A 15,480-nucleotide genomic window follows, 5' to 3' on the forward strand; every position below is an offset into this window, starting at 1 on the left:
AGATCTTCGGCTCTGCTTCCCTTAGGACTGAAGGTTCTATTATTCAGTGCAGACTCACGGCAAGCAAATTTGAGAGACTGAGCTAGCCGATGGCAGATAGATAGATCACTGAATGATTCTGTGAGCAACTCAATCTGCCTGCCTGCTTTGCCTGATTTGGGGTAAAAGTTGCTCTTTTTAAATAAAAAATTCAATATTTATATAAATATTTATAATTTTTATATACAAGTCATGCCCAGCCAGTCACATGACCACAAAGCCACACCTACAAACTAGGCCACGCCCACAGAACCAGTTAGTGGTCCCTGGGATTTAAAATTATGAGTTTGGTGGTCCCTGAGGACCCCTGCTCTGGAGTGCTTTCCTATCTGCCCCTGTGCAATTGGCAAACCCTACAGAGGTGCAGTATGTTAAAATGCTCTCTTATGGTGCAGCGGTAGAAGGTCCCCAGCAGTTTTTCATTCAGTTGTTGTTTTCTGAGAATATATGAGGTAGAATAATCTCTGCTGGGTCCTTTTGACCAGGGCTGCAATGTGAGCACCCCAAGTCAGGTCCTCTTTTAGGGTAACACCCAGAAACTTAAAACTGGCCACTTGCTCCACTCAGTCTCCATTGATAACCAAGGGCTGGATGTCTGATCTGTTCCTTCTATAGTCCACTATCAGCTTCTTGGTCTTATTAGTGTTGAGGACCAAGTTATTGTCTCCACACTACGAAAGCAACCGGTCCACCTCATCTCGATGGGCAGACTCATTCCCCGCCCCGAGAGATGAGTCCCACCACTGATGTATCATCTGCAAATTTAGCAATAGTATTACTAGCGTGAGTGGGAATGCAGTCATGCACATATAAAGAGTATAGAGTAAGAGACTCAACACGCAACCCTGTGGTGTACCAGAGGGCAACCTGTGATCCTCTGGGCAATGACCTTAACCCTCTGGAGCGCTGTCCTATCTGCCCCCGTGCAATTGGCAAACCATACAGAGGTGCAATAAGTTAAGAAACTCTCTATGGTGCAGCGGTAGAAGGTCACCAGCAGTTTTTCTTCTGGCAAGTTAGTCGATCCCAGGGAAAATAGAAGGATGCTGGATGTCTCCAAGTAAGGGCAGCTTTTTAAAATTCTTCTTCTCCTGACATGTTCTGAATTCCAACGCTCATTTTTTTAGCAACACGCGGTCCCCAAAACTTTTGTTTTCTAATTCATCCTATCCTTTCCAAAAATGCAGACGTCGGATAGGTCACCTTGCGAAATCACAACAACAAAGCAACAACAATAACCCTACCACCCGGAGTTTTTACAAAACATTCCCCCGATTCCCACAGGAAAAAAATTCCGGTAGAATTCAACAGCCTGTTGAATTCCTGTTCCCACTCCTGTCACTTGCGTTTCAATCTCACCGTTTGAAAGAAAAACAAAATTGCTGGTTAAAGTAGCGTGCAATTTCTCTCCCCCGCCCCGCTTCCCTTGATAAGCTCAGCGGCCGAAGCTCAGACTAAAAATACATTAATTTTTTTCCCTATCCACTTTAAACCCCATCAAAAGGCAGAGGGAGCAGGAATAAACCTTTCCTAGCCAACCCACAAAACCCAAGCAGGTGCGTTTCTGTCATTACGGATCTAAAAAATTAATTCAATCCGCTCAGATGTGCTACTGCTCAAATACAGGCAAGTCCTTGGTTTATGACCACAACTGAGCCTGAAATGACCGTTGTTCAGCGAAACAAAGAGTAGCGTGTGAGTTTTGCCCCATGTTACGACTTTTCTTGCCGCCGTTATTAAGTGAATCACTGCAGTTCTTAAGTTAGTAACCCGGGTTTGTAAAGCGAATCTGGCTTCTGCATTGACTTTGTTGGCCAGATGGTCGCAGGAGGGAAATCACATGACCCCTGGGACATTGGAACCATTGTAAATATGAGTCAGTAGCCAAGAGGCCGAATTTTGATCACACGACCACGGGATGCTGCAATGATGGTGTGAAAAACGGTCCTAAGTCGCTTTTTTTAAAGGATTGAACTGTGAGCTCTTTAGGGCTGTCTGAACTTGGTGGTTTTCCTGCAGACAATTCAGGACCCAACTAGGTAACGTCATCAGTGCTAGGAGTGGGGGTTGTAGAGAGGAGGAAGAGGAGGAGGAGGAAGTAGATTGTGAGTCTTTGCTGCTCTCTGAGCTTGGTTGTTTCCCTGCAGATGTTTCATGACCCAACTAGGTAACAAGATCAGTGATAGAAGGGAATGGGGTTTGCAGAGAGGAGGAGGAGGAGGAGGAGGAGGAGGAGGACTGGAATCCTTGGTCTCTCTGAGCTTGTTTCCTTGCAGACATTTCACGACCCAGCTAGGTAACAATATCAGTGCATTACCAACCCACCCACCCACCCACCCACCCAATGAAGCTCAAAGAGCACCAAGGACCCCCACACAGACACACACAGCACAGACACACAAACCCCCACACCACATAGCCTGGGATAGAGAGGTGAATCCAAACTACGCCTCTACCTGAGAAAGCTCTGGAACCATAACCATGTTCCTCACCCATTCTTTAAACGGAAAGACGCCCAAACTTTAGCGACACTTTTAAGTGACTTTTATTAACCGCTTCTTCCTCGCTAACCCCCCCCTGCCCCATCGCTGGCACAACCCCAAAGTCAAGAGTATTTTCATTGGAGATCACAATGCCCTCTATAAGTAAAATTCTGCTGTGTCGAATGTTAACTTCCACAGAGAAACCTGGAATCCGAGCCAGCGACTCGAGGGCTCATTTCCAAACGCTTCCATCTGGCCGTCATAGGCTATAACTATTTTCCACCCGAAAACTCGTATTCAGCAAAAAAAAAAAAAAAAAAGCGGGCAAAACTAAGAGTGATGGTAATTATTTTTAGGACACCGAGCGAAAGCATATGGATCTCATTGCCCATTTATATAGTCGAGTCACTGGGAAAAAAAAGAAGAAGAAGAAGAAGCTATTAATCAATACAAACAACCCATGGAGTAACATAAACATTCATCATTCTAATATTCTCAAGGTGTCAAAAATAAGAGGTTTTTTTCGGAGGGGGAGCCCCCCTTCTTCCAGCCATCAGGCACAGTTGCCTTTAGTTTTCAGCTGCGTGAACCTCCCCCAGCCCAGGGATAAGAAAATACATTCGAAGGCTGTGAAAAACATACTCAGGAAAAAGAAAAAGTGGTGAAGGAAGAATCGAGGCGAAGGGAGAAAAAAAAAAAAATCCCACATTCGCCTTTTTTTCACTTCGGAACACACTAAACGTTAAAAAATGAGGCATGAAAAAAACAGCTGGTGCCAAAGAGACGTTCCTTTGCAAGCTTCGCCACCGGCTCGAGGCTGCAAAAACAGCGAAGGAAGGATGGACAGCTGTCCTATTGTACGATTAAATTCCTCCGATAAAACGCACGCATGAAACCGAAGATGTCTTAAAACCAACACCAGGAGCTGTTTTTGCCTTTCTCTTGTCTCTCCGGTTCCCCAAGAATGCGCATCATCTTGAACTTAATGGAATATTTGAAGAGCGGCAGGATCAGACTTAGAAAAACAGAGATGGCCGCATTATCTCTGGCCGTTGAAATAGCCGAACGATTTCATGCAGCCGCTCTGTCAAAGAATGGGTGGTGTGTGGTGGACTAGAGGTAGCGCTCTTGGCTTCACGATCGGGAGGGTTGTGTAAGTTCGATCCTGGGCAGAGGCAGATATTTCTCTTTCTGGGCACAACGAGAATAGATCTGCCGGAAAAAAAAACCTCCGCATTGGCAACAGGAAGGGCATCCGGTCAGTAAGCACTCAGCTCCGTTCAGTTCGCCTGGGCTCCACCCCGCAAGGGATTATGCAGTTGTTAAAAGGAGAGAAGGACTCTTGTCAAAGAAATAAGACTGGTTCGGCATGACAGACATGATGAAAATTCTTTAATTTCACAACGTATAGCCTCTAAAACAGGCATTGGAAGGCTTTACGAGTTGATACCCACCCAAACAGACAGGCAAATCATCAGAATATAAACTGACAGCAAACAGCACTCCTTACTACCGGCGGCACTGATGATGTTCCCTAGTTAGGGTAATGAAACCCCTGCAAGAAAACTTTGTTTCTAGAAGTTCACAGACCTGTTTATTATTATTATTATTATTATTATTATTATTATTATTATTATTATTATTATTATTATTATTATTATTATTATTGCTGCTGCTGCTGCTGCTGCTGCTGTTGTTATTTAATCTTTAGTGAAATTCACAGCCTTTGGGGCTGGTTGATAACTCAGCAGCTCGAGTCCTAACCAAGGATCTAGGAGCTATTCAGGTAGCATCAGAGGATAGAAGCTGTTCCAAGTAGGATGGTTTTTTTTTTTGTAGAATCAGGGTATTCAAGTCTGATAATTTCAGGATTTCCAAATAGTGAGGCAGCCCTTTAGGTATTGCTTCAAGGGCTCCAATGACAATTGGGATAAGACACAATTTCTTTTTCCAAAGTCGCTCAACTTCAATTTGTAAGTCCTGATACTTTGTTGTTGTTGTTACTATTATTATTATTATTATTATTATTATTATTATTATTATTATTATTATTATTATTATTAAATCTTTAGTGAGATTCACAGCCTTTGGGGCTGGTTGATAGCTCAACAACTTCTCCTCCTCCTCCTCTTATATTATTCTTATTCTTAGTTAATCTTTAGTGAGATTCACAGGCTTTGGGGCTGGTTGGTAGCTCAACAACTTCTCCCCCTCCTCCTATTATTATTATTATTATTATTATTGTTGTTGTTGTTGTTATTATTATTTCCATATCTTCCCAGGTATTGATGTTAGGCTGATTTTTCTGTAGTTTCCTGAGTCTGTATACTTGAGAAACACATCAATCTACCAGAAATACTGAAAAAGTTATTTTTTTTTAAAAAAAAAAATCCCATTCATCAATCTTCCGTCAGCCAGAAAACAGGAAGCCCAGCCTCCTTAATTAAGAGTGAAAATATATTAGGAAGAAGCCTTGTATATCCAACAGTAAGATCTAGCTAGTATCTTTAGACAGCAAAGATTTAATTAAACACCTTCCAGCCATTTTAGCAGACGTTTCCTGAAATAAACTCATTTGAGAGAAGAGGTTGATTCTCTCCTTGGCTCTCTTTGCACCAACAAGGGGGAAATGATAGGAGTTGTTATGCATCAAGTTGTTACAATACATGAAATTAATTAGGGTTGAGCTGCAATTAAGGGCTCCATAATTTTCAGCAATTTGAAGCTACTTTTCCACCGAAACTTAATTAATCTTAGACAAATATTTTTCTCATGACAAACTTCCTCCCCCCCTCCGATTACTCGATTTATTCCTTTCTAATTACTCTTTAATTAATGTAGCCTTGGTCTAGGTTTATAGAATTTTTCTGGCATCCCACGAGAAAAACGGTAAGCTGATTGCAGTTCAGTTGCACAACAACTCAACTCACCAAATTTCAACACTTCATTTATTTATTCGTCTGTTCCTTTCCTCTCCCCAGGGCGATCGAACATGATACACGACAGACATTCCACACCACTTTAAACTGAAGCATGCCTTAAAAAAGCATTTCAAAACTTCAAATGAGAACATATTTTGCATTAAAATGATCACACTCCAGGCAAATATGTCATTAAAAAGTTGCAAATAAGCAAGAGCCAACTAGATGAACTCAACTCAACCCAACTCAAATCCTACCCAACTCAATCCAACCCTACCCAACTCAACACAACCAACTCAACCCAACACAGCTCAATTCAAAAGCAATAGCACTTAGACTTATATACCGCTTCACAGTGCTTTTACAGCCCTCGCTAAGCAGTTTACAGAGCCAGTCTATTGGCCGCAACAATCTGACTCCTCATTTTACCAACTTGGGAAGGATGCAAGGCTGAGTCAACCTTGAGTTGGTGAGAACTGATCTAACAAACTGCTGGCAGCTGGCACCGTGGTGCCACCATGGCTCTTATACCAACCCAACCCAATCAACTCAACCCAATCCAACCCATCTCAACTTTTTATTATGGTCAGAGACCAGCATAGAACTAATTTGATGGAAAAGATCAGAGGTTGAAAGATGGTACTACCATGTATGCTTATAATATCACTGGCATTAAAATAGAACATTGAATTATTGAATAACTACTCTAAAAAATAACCATGTATATTATTAATATTAGGATTATATGTTTGATTAAAATAACCATTATGATTATGATTATTATCATTGATGCTTGTATCACAATGAATTATACCCAGGGAGTACGCTGTTCATGTATTGATACTGATATTTACTTAAAAATAAAAGTCTAATAAAACATTAAAAAAAGGAGAGAGAGAGAAAGGAAGATTGAATTGGATCGAATGTTTTATTTGCCCTAGTGTGATCACACACAGAAGAAATTTGTCTCCGAGGCAGAAGCTTTCAGTGTACATGCAAAGGAACAGAATAATGATAAGAGTAAAAGAGTTGGAAGGGACCTTGGAGGTCTTCTAGTCCAACCCCTGCTCAAGCAGGAAACAACTATACCATTTCAAACAAACAACTGTCCAATCTCTTCTTGAAAAGCACCTGCCTTCAGGTGCTTTGGAAAATCATCATTATAATAATACCAATAGGAGGAGAGTAAGAAAGATAAGAAAAAGGATAAATAATAATAATAAAAATATTACAGCCCTACTACATGGTAAATACACACAGACGTTAGACAGCACCGTGAGAATTAAGCGTTTGGCAGAGTGATGGCCTGAAGGAGGGGAAAAAAAACCTGTCCTTCCATCAGCAAGTTGATGTAACAGACAATACACTGGATGCTAAAATGAATCAATAAAGGGGAATATTTGTAGCTGGGGTCCTTGGGGCTCTCTGAGCGTGCTTGTTTTCTTGCAGAGGTTCCATTACCCAAACTAGGCAACATCATCACTGTACTGATGATGTTCCCTAGTTGGGTAATGAAACGTCAAGAAAACAAGCACGCTCAGAGAGCACCAAGGACCCCTCGCTAGAATGAATGCTTGGAATCCTAATTTCCCCCCTACACACACACACACACCCCTAAATGAATTAATTGTGGTTTGCGTTTCTGTGCAATGCAAGCATTCTTCTAACCCACAAGTTCTCCATCTGCCCTGAATGGCCAGCAGCCAGGTCATTCTCCCATGCGACGAAAGATACACACAGTTCTCAACGCGCGTGCGCACACACACACACACACACACACTACCGGCTGAGAAGAAGACAAGAATGTCTATTGTCACCAGGGAAGACAGGAGCTACTTCCCCAAAAATCCCAAATCAGATTCTCCATTTGTAATTCAAACTTAAACAAAAAACAAAAAACCATGCGCACACCAAACGTTAGGACAATCGACGAGAAAAAGGGGGGTTAACGGCATCATATTTTTTAATTTTTTTTTTTGAATCAAAGACTTATTTCATAGCTCCGTCCCCAAAATCCTTGAATATTGTCAGGGACTCTCTTGGCTTCTGAAGGCTCAACAAAATGATTGAAATCTCTACTTTCTGAGAAACAGATAACAGCCAGTCTCGGTAATCTGACTCTAAGCTACGGGATAAAGGCAGTTTGTTTCTTCTTAGCCCGTCTGTCAACACCTCTTCCGTAATTAGTCCTAATTATTACGGAGGGCCAGCTTCTCCTTGGCATTATTAAATCAGAAAAAGAGTATCATGGCTGGGTATCTTTCAACGCTTCCCGGGCAGAGGCGACCTTCAATTTCATTGAATCCGCTCTCTGTATCCGCCTTTGAAAAGATCCAGGCACGTTAATTGTAGCATCGGCTTCAAAAGGTACAAGATCCGAGCACGGGAATTCCAGAGATAGATTCACCTCCATGTCTATGGTTGTGCAACAGGAGAAGCAAACCGCAAAAAAAAAAAAAAATTATCCTTGGTATTGTATGCCGGCGAAGAAAACACACAAAACAACCCCACAAAGTGTTTTGTGCAAGAACAATGTTTGCCGGTATCAAGACTTACAACAGTTAAAACATCAAAATTTGCTCTAAAATAGTCAAAGACTTTGTGGTTGGAAATCAAACGGAAAGTACGGAGGTCCTTTGGATCAAGCTATATTTGCATCCACCATCAAATACAGGTAGCCCTCAATTTACAACAGTTGAACAGATTTAACAGATAATCAGAGTTGGAAGAGACCTTGTAGGTCATCTAGTCCAACCCCCCCCCCCCCAAGCGGGAGACCCTACACCATGTCTGACCAATGGCAGTCCAATCTCTTCTTGAAAGCCTCAAGTGATGGCGCTCCCACAACTTCCGAGGGCAAGCTGTTCGGAGCAGTTCTGGTTTCAAACAACCATGACTAGAACAACAGGAGGAACAAACTGGGTCTAAGAGTAGAATCTGCCATCTCGAGTGCCATCTGTTGGCTGCAGGATATCACTGGCGTCAAAAATGATAATACTCATGATCAAAACTGATGCATGATCAAACATTTGTCATGCCACGGTAGCGTGTTGCATTATTTCATTTATCAAAGAATGATTATTTTCTTTGCTCTGTTCTTAATATTGGAAAGGATGAAATATTATGATTGTTCCTGGGAAATACCAATTCAATCAAAGTATAATTGCAATTTCAAATGAGGAGCTGTTGGCGCTCTCTCTGCTTGGTTGTTTTCTTGCAGGCATTCCATGACCCAACTAGATAACATCATCAGGACTATAAGGGAGAGGAGGAGGAGGAGGAGGAGGAGGAGGAGGAGGAGGAGGAGGAGGAGGAGGAGGAGGAGGAGGAGACAACAACAGAGACGATGACTGTGGGGTTGTTTTCTTGCAGACATTTCATGACCCAACTAGGTAACATCATCAATGTTAGAAGGGAGTGGAGTTTGCTCTCTGCTTATATATAAGTAGCTTGTTTGCAGAAAGCAAACCCCAGTCCCTTCCAGCAATGACGGTGTTAGGTCATAAAATATCTGCAAGAAAACAACCAAGCTCAGAGAGCATCAAAGACCCCATAGTCCTCCTCCTCCTCCTCCTCTCCACAAATCCCACTCCCTTCTAGCACTGATGATGTTACTTAGTTGGGTCATGAAACTGCAAGAAAACGACCAAGCTCAGAGAGCACCAAGGACCCCTCATGTCAACCCTGAGCCACAGATATTCTCTTTTATCAAAATCTGAAGTAGTCCACCAACCTTATCAATGATCCGATGTTATCGTATCTGTCCATTTCATTTGGGGAGATTAATCACACCAGGACAACTAGATACAAATGTAAAATGGAACTACAGGTACGCCTTGGCTTAAAATTTAGCCCAACATTTCTGTCGCTAAGTGAGACAATTAAGCGCCTCATTTTACATCCTTTCTTGCCACAGTTGCTCAATGAATCCTGCAGCTGTTAACTTACCCACATGGTTGTTATGTGAACCTGGCTTCCCCATGGACTTTGCTTGTCAGAAGTTTGCAAAAGGGGATCATGTGACCCTGGAATACTGCAACCGTCATAAATATGAGTCAATTGCCAAGAACCAGACCAGACCAAACATCTGGCCCAAGAACAGAACAGACCAAACATCTGGTGCAAGAACCAAACATTTGGCCCCCAAAATCCAAACCAAACCACACATCTGGCCCACGAACCAAGCCAGACCAGTACCCTTGATCCAAGGACATCCAGCATATTTTATGCTCAGATGGGAATTTGGAACTCAAACTACTCCTTCTCTAACCCAGCTTGTTAATTCTTAAAAGTCACCACATTCATCTCAACTCAAGGTGACAGATGTCAATCTCGGGCCCCTCACTCTGTGGCTCCACCATGCGTGCAAATTCTCCTCCAAAACTTAATTCTCTAGCAGCTTCAACTCCTTTAGCAGACGGAAAAAAAAGAGGGGAAAAAAAATAATAGAGAAAGGAAACCTTACTCATTTGCATTTTTGACGGGGAGAAGCCGTTTTTCTTTCAGATAAGGTAGTTATTTTGCACATCTGGTTAATGGCCTCAGTAGCCATCATCACTTTGGTGGTCAGTGTGTGTGCCTAGGGAGAGGAGGGGGCTCGTGCATGCTTGTGGATGAATTACATCTTTATGAGACTTGGCTGGAGTTCAAGGACTCAACTTTTTAAGGTATTTTGGTGGTTCTACTACACTGGGAATCCCTCAAAGGGATTTGCTCTGGAATGTGTCAGCGCGATCCTGTTACAAATATCTCCTAAGTAATGTTGAAGGGGGGGCGGGGAGAGAGAGAGGGGGGGGGGAACCCCAGCCTTCAGCAATTGCTGGTAGATGCATCTGGCATTTCTGGATTTGTTATGGCTTTTCACACGGGGAAATTTTAAAAAGATAATAAAATAATCCCCCTACTTCAGAACATTTCAGCAACATTTCAGCAACCTCTGGGTTGCAACAGTCCATTTGGTGAAATGTTCAAAGTCACAACAGCACTGAAAAAAGGGACCTTCCAAAGATTCTTCAATATATTATAACAATTGGAATTCTTGGTATAAATGGTTAGACCAAAGATAGGTCGTGTATCGTAAGGTAAAAAAAAGAATGGGGATAAACTTATATGAGTGTAATCTAAACATAAATATGGATAAGATGTGGGTATAGGATTCAATCTAAGAAGAGAAAAGATCTTACAAACTGTCAAAAATGAGAATGTTTTTAAGTGTTCACCTTCTCTTCTTTCTTTTGCTTTTTCTTTTCTTTTCATGTTTCTTTCTTGCTTGCTTGCTCTTTTCTGGTTTTTCTATTTGTGTATGTGTTGTAGATTTGTTTTTTAATTGTAAAATTAATAAAATTTGTTTAAAAAAGAAAAAAGGAACCTTGGACTGTTTTTTCCCCCTTATGACCTTCGTAGCGTTGGACGTTAAAACCCACCCCTCTCCGAGGAAAATGAAATATTTTAGGATATACCAAAAAGGCAGAATATTTCCCTAAAAAAAGAGTAGAAACTCAGAAGCAGAAACTCACCCCAGAAGCAGAAGTTCACCCCCACCTTTGTTAATGGGTGGGCCATTAAAGCCTAGGTAAGGCCAGAATATTTTACATAACAAAGATCTACTCCAGGTAGAGCTATAGGAATTGCCCAGAGCCCTTTCATTACATCATCATCCAGCAAGGCTCACCCAAGCCTGGGACTTAGCACAGCCTACAAGATTTGCCCCTGCATGGCCTCATGGGAGTCTGACAATCAATCAGAATACAAGCTCAAATTCAAATCCCAACAGAGGGTATAAAACCCAGGCACTCTCAGCATCTCAGCCCTTCCTTCCATTTGATCCTGTCCACCATTAAACCATCTTTCCAAACAGCCTCCATGTTTCCAGTGTCTTTCTTCCCCACTTGGAACTGAACCCAGAAGGATAATTCTTCCAACAGTAGCATCTCCGTCTACCTTCAAAGGCTTGGCAACTGACTCATACTTATGACCGTTGGTGTGCCTCAGGGTCATGTGATCATCTTTTGCGACCTTCTGACAAGCACAGTCAACAGGGGAGCGAGATTCATTTTACAGCTGTGTTGTTAACTTATCTGCTGCAGTGATTCACTTAACAATGGGGGCAAGAAAGGTTGTAAAATGAGGGAAAGCTGACCTCACAAATGTCTCACTTAACAAGAGAAATTTGGCGCTCGATTTTGGTTGTTTTAAGTTGAGCAACTGCCTGTATTTGCCAACTTCTTTGCATATTTAGCCACTATATTTTCCAAGCCACAAGTTACACAAAGAGTGAAGGAGAGCCTGCGGAGACTCAGAACAAGACTTAAAACCAGTCACAAAAGGAACCTGTTAAAATGAGTCCAAATTCAAATCCAATCAGAGATAATCCAAACAGAAGTTTAACCAAGAATCCCTGTATCAGATTTCAGGTGTATAATAACACAGTCTGCAAAACACATCAACGTACTGGATACAAATTACCAACATTGTTGTTTGTTTGAATGTGGTTGGGAAAAATATTTTGGTTGCATTAAACTTTGCCAAACATTTTACATCTGTGAGAAAGGTTGGTTCTGCTATTAGGACATGAATCTATATGGCTGAGAGGGAGGGAAGGAGGGAGGAAAGAAGGAAGGAAGGAAGGAAGGGAGGGAGGGAGGGAGGGGAGGGAGGGGAGGAAAAAGAAGGGGAAAGGAAGGGTGGGAGAAAAAGAAAGGGGGAAAGGGAGAGGAAGGAAGGAAGGAAGGAAGGAAGGGGAAAGGGAGAGAGGGAGGAAAAAGAAGGGGAAAGGGAGAGAAGGAAGGAGAGAGAGAAAGAGGAAAGGGAGAGGAAGGAAGGAAGGGAAAGGGAGGGGAAAGGGAGCGGGGAGGAAGGGAAAGGGAGGGAGGAAGGAGAGAGAGAAAGAGGAAAAGGGAGAGAAAGGAAGGAAGGGGAGGAAAAAGAAGGAGAAAGGGAGAGAATGAAGGAGAGAGGAAAAGGAAGAGGAAGGAAGGAAGGAAGGAAGGGGAAAGGGAGGGGAGGAAAAAGAAGGGGAAAGGGAGAGAAGGAAGGAGAGAGAGGAAAAGGGAGAAAAAGGAAAGGAAGGAAGTAAATATGCAAAGGGAGGGAGGGACGGAGGGGGAAAAGGGAGAGGGAGGAAAGAGGGAGGGAGGAATGCACAAGTGTTTTCAAAGCTACCCCATCTACAAACTTCCTCCTTTGTGCGAAAGGGGCTCTGAACCGACTTAGTGGCAGAAAATGCACCTTTGGGGGAAAATATTAAAAATTACTGGTATTCCTCCCCCCTCCCCCCTCGTTGGAGTCCTTAAATGTTCAGTGAAATGCTGCTTTAATGCACCCCCATTTAATGCACCCCCGTATGCAGAAAATAGACGCCATTCCCCCACCCACCCACCAAAAGGACCCCAACCTGAAATTGTCCTGCCTTGCAAACTGGAGGCAAACAAGCATGGGCGAATCGATTCTCCGGCACTCCTCCAGCGATGCCTGCCCAGCTGCAAAGCTTGTACGGTACCAAACGGCCAGGCTGGCTTGCCGAGCGCCGAGCCGATGGAGTGCCAGATCTTCAATTCACGTCACGTGGTAGCGGCGGCTGCCCGGCGCTTCCTTTTTTTTTTCCTTCTAAGGCGCATGCGCTAGCTGCACGGGTTTCTTGATATTCTCCAACCTGGCGCCCTGCAATACGGCGCTGGGCTACTACCCTTCCCATCGTCCCCCACCCCTGGGGTTAGCTGGGGATGGGTAAATCAGCCCAGGTGCCCTTGTAATGAAATGCATAGGGTTGATGCATGCTATCCTCCAGGGTATGGGGCTTGTAGTTGAAGACTGATGGGGTTTGTAGTCCAGGACATTTCCTGGTGGATGCAGAGTTCAACAGCTTCAAAAGCAGTGGAAGACTGATGGGGTTTGTAGTCCAGGATGTTCCCTGGTGGATGCACAGTGTTGCATGTGCTGTTGGACTGATGTGCAAGCTGAGAACTGGGAATTGCAGTAGTTCCAACACATCAGGCTTAAGAAGTTTGCAGTTTGTATCCAGATGTGTTCCTGGGTTCAACCCGCAACATTGGTTAGCCTGCTCCTCTCCAAAATATGCTGAGCCACAATCTCCCATCATCCCCAGCCAATATGTGGCTGCTCCTGCTGGTTTCTGAAAAGAAGCCAGAGCTGGAAAACTTGATTCAGTCAAACTCCTCAGCTCCTACAAGCGATTTCTTTTGGAATAAATAGTAAAATTCAGAGCGCCACAACATCCCAAAAGATACTCCTATGTTGCAAATAATTTCATATGTCTGCTCTCATTCCTGCAATTGATCGGTTGGTTTATTAGTCCTGGTTGTTTGCAAGACCAAAACATTCAGTAAATTATTTGGAACCAAGTTACATTTTTATTTTTACAATTGCTGCCAGGACTTTCAGTATATCACTAGTCAATTTTTCCCATTCCCCCGACCCATAAATTAATATTACAGATAGTTTTTAAACCATTTAGTGGCCATTCAAACCAACAACAGCCTTGGAAAAAGTGACTCAATGACCATTTTTCACATTTACAACGGTTGTCAGCATCCCCATGGCCACATGATCAAATTCGGATGCTTGGCAAGCGACTCGTATTTATGATGGGCATGTCATACAATTCCCCTTTTGCAACCTTCTGGCAAGCAAAGTCAACAGGGAAGTCAGATTCACTTTACAACCGTGTTAACAACTGCACTGATTCACTTAACAGGAAAGGTTAAAATGAGGCAAAACTTACTTTAATGGTCTTACTTAGCAACATATACCTTGGGTTCAGTTGTGGCTGTAAGTTGAGGACTACCTGGATTAAGAATCATGGCTAAAGAATCAAGACAAATTCCTTGTGTGTCCAATCACACTTGGCCAATAAAGAATTCTATCTATCTATCTATCTATCTATCTATCTATCTATCTATCTATCTATCTATCTATCTATCTACCTACTACCTACCTACCTACCTATCATCTTAGGTTTGTCCCTGACCTTGGAGCTAGGAACTATATATCTCTGTCTGTCTGTCTGTCTGTCTGTCTGTCTATCCATTTCTCTCTCATCTGTCTGTCTATCTATCTATCTATCTATCTATCTATCTATCTATCTGTCATCTATCTATCTATCTATCTATCTATCTATCTATCTATCTATCTATCTATCTATCATCTATCTATCTATCTATCATCTATCTAGGTTTGTCCCTGACCTTGGAGCTAGTCTGTGTGTGTGTGTGTGTGTGTGTCTATCTATCCAACCATCTCTCTCTCTCATTCATCTATCTATCTATCATCTGTCTGTCTGTCTATCTATCTATCCATCTATCTATCTATCTATCATCTATCTATTATCTATACCTATCTAAAGACGAAAGCCTTGTGGATAGTTGGAAGAATCTATTAAATCTATAAAAGACACAGTTTTGCAGGCAAAGGGTTGTTTACAAGGTCTGGACACGCTATTCACTTCATGGTTGGTTTGGTTTTTTTCCTGCCACCCTGATCCTTTTTGATAAAAATATTTCTTTTCTTTTTTTTTGCAACTTCTTCTCATCCACTGCCCAACTCCAAAGCAAGCAATCTGTCACAGACAAAAGAGATTGTCAGCAAAATCCTCTGACTGGCTGCAAAATAAATCTTCTTTATTGGGGAGGGAGTAAAGCTTTTTAGTCCTAAAAGCACACTGTGTCCTTTTCATAATTTTAATCATGGAAGGTTCTTCTCTTTGCCTATTGCTCTGGTGGCCCGTGAAGAGTTTCAAAAGATTTGGGGTTAGGTTTCTGGATTAGCTGAAACTAGAGTGCCTTAAACCTCTTTAGAGAGTAGGATTAAATCTACATCAAGCCTAAGACAGCTTCGCTCAGGCCCACTCCCCAGGTAAAGCTAAATTAAACAGCGAGCATATTTGTGTGGCTTGGTAATGGCACAAGTATTTGACAACCCTACCAGAAGCACTGGAGGAAGGAACACGCAGGAGGGGGAAGTTTTTGAAATATGTGCGCTGGCTGAGAAGGAGCACGCCGTTTGCAAAAAGTAGAGGGTTT

General features: G+C 42.5%; 1 protein-coding gene across 2 annotated transcripts in view; it reads right to left on the minus strand.

Moving 5' to 3' along the window:
• The window catches only part of GNB1L (G protein subunit beta 1 like), a 195,262-nt gene extending 182,359 nt beyond the window's left edge, over nt 1-12,903 (minus strand). For both annotated transcript variants that reach the window (XR_015739632.1, XM_026716224.2), the window contains exon 1: nt 12,837-12,903. The gene's annotated coding sequence lies outside the window, so the exon portion shown is untranslated. The remainder of the gene's footprint in view (nt 1-12,836) is intronic.
• Between the last annotated feature and the right edge of the window lie 2,577 nt (nt 12,904-15,480).

The sequence above is a fragment of the Pseudonaja textilis genome, chromosome 15, assembly GCF_049901715.1.
Source record: "Pseudonaja textilis isolate UNSWEBS1 chromosome 15, rPseTex1.2, whole genome shotgun sequence".
NCBI lineage: Eukaryota > Metazoa > Chordata > Lepidosauria > Squamata > Elapidae > Pseudonaja > Pseudonaja textilis.